Consider the following 2,236-nt stretch of genomic DNA (forward strand, 5'->3'; position numbering starts at 1 on the left):
CTTCTTCCATTCTTCTAGCCTTCAATCCACCACTATTCACTCTGTAGTCTATGAATCTACAAAACTAGCCTACTACTCTCTTAGATCACCATCTGCATGACCTGGATCCATCTTCTAGTCTGCCAGCTAACAGTCATCCTCCAATTATACTTCAAGCTGAGCATTTGGAATATAATCCATCTGCTCCAAAAACAGATCTGCCTGTGATGCACAAGGAACCTGTACAGAAAACCAATAAAAAAACAAACCAACCAACAAACCAAAAATAGAACTTATTTAGTTTCAGGACAAACATGGCATCAATCACATGTCTAGGGAACCCTATTTGAATAATCTCAACAAAGATCATATCCAAACAGAAATCCCCTGGGGTACAAGCCACTTTATTTGAAAGCAAACTTTCAAATAAGCAACAAAATCCGTCAATTTCTTCAGATTTGAACCAAATAATGGTATACCTCCACCACAACCCAATCAAATCTCCTAGAAACCTCAAAACCAACCCCATACTCCACCAAAAATAGTTAACAACCCCCATTCTTTTTTTTTTTTTAACATTTATATCACTACCCATATGAAAATTGTTCATTCCTTTGATACCCCACTTCTTACACACTTTTTCATGCATCATATTCAACTATAACTTCATATCTATCATTTTCAGTTGAATTCCCTTTTCAATACAATGAATCACATTTTTATAAGGCCTGCTCACATTTCTAAACAATCTAGCATTCCTCTCCATCCAAATGTGAGCAACACTACCAGCTAGAACAAGTTTCTTAATCACATAATCCACAGATTTCCCTTTAGAACAACCATAGAACTTAATAATAAGATCATTCCAATCATCATAACTGAACCCAACCCCAATATTCTTATAGAAATACCTCCAAATCTAATTAGCATAGTCACACCTAAAAAAAAGATGATCATGAGAATCATTCATTTTAAGACAAAGAGGAGATAGAAGGATACCCTTTGTTTCCCAAAATTTGACACGATCCTGGGTTTTCAAGTTATTCAATACAGCCATCCACAAAATGAAAGTGTTCCTATGAATATTATTGCCAAACCATAAAATATTATACCACGGAACCTTAAATCCCAAATTATTGATATCAGTCCAAACTTGCTTACAAGAGAACTACTTGCGAGACCCAACCTTATCCCTCCAAATAATTTTGTCCATCTGATCAGCTTCATTACAGAACATTGGGTCATCCTTCAAACCAGGAAATTTATTCACCCATTCACTAGGCCAAGTTAAATGATCATTTACCATAATATCTAGTTGATAAAACTTATTAAAATTGATTTTGTTATATTTCATTAAAATGGTAAATTTGAGTTGTTGATATATCATTACAAGCTATTATTTAATTATAAATTGTTTAATAATTCATGATCTTTTAAACGAGATGTTTATGATATAACTGTAAGGTATTTAAAAGTAAAATAAGATTTAGCCATTGCAATTTGCACCTCTAATTTATGTTATGCTAATGAAAAGCATAATGGCACGAGACTCTCTTAAAAAACAAATAGTTTAATTATTTTTTAACTTATGTTTTCTAATAACAAATGAGGGCTAAAACTCATTTTGAGTTTTATCATTATTATTAGTCTGGTTAGAATGTATTAAAGAATATTTTGACATCAATTTTACACATCTTTTATTTATAATTTTAACTTTTCCTTTAATTCGTTGTATTTATGTTATCAATAATTTATATGGTTAATCATTTTTTCATATGTTGTAATAGTCAATCAATTTATTTTGTAATAAAAAATTAGAACCCCAATGTCGACAAATTTTAGGAGCAGTTTTGGAATATTAAAAACCGACATAACATGTTCCAGGATCGGTTCCAATATTCTAGGGTTGTAAGTTCCAATTTTAATTGGCCTATATAAAAAATGACAAAAAACCATGGATAAAATTATAAATTTCAACATATTTTAACGTGTTTTAAGATATTTGTGATTAAAATATGAAGAGTGGAAAAAAAGTGATTTGCCGCATCATGGTTATTACTGTAAAATCCCCAAATTTCACGGCTAGAAAATACCGATTTGTTTATGCATTGTTTTAAATCAGAGTAATATTTTAAACAAAACTGTTGTGGAATTTGTTCCCAGAAAACATGATAAATACTTTATCCAAGCATCTCTGAAGAAATGTATTTTATTCATTTTAAAACATTTGGGATGTCCTGATCAATACAGACACATA

This window comes from Lactuca saligna, chromosome 7 (genome assembly GCF_052625555.1).
Source record: "Lactuca saligna cultivar CGN05327 chromosome 7, ASM5262555v1, whole genome shotgun sequence".
NCBI lineage: Eukaryota > Viridiplantae > Streptophyta > Magnoliopsida > Asterales > Asteraceae > Lactuca > Lactuca saligna.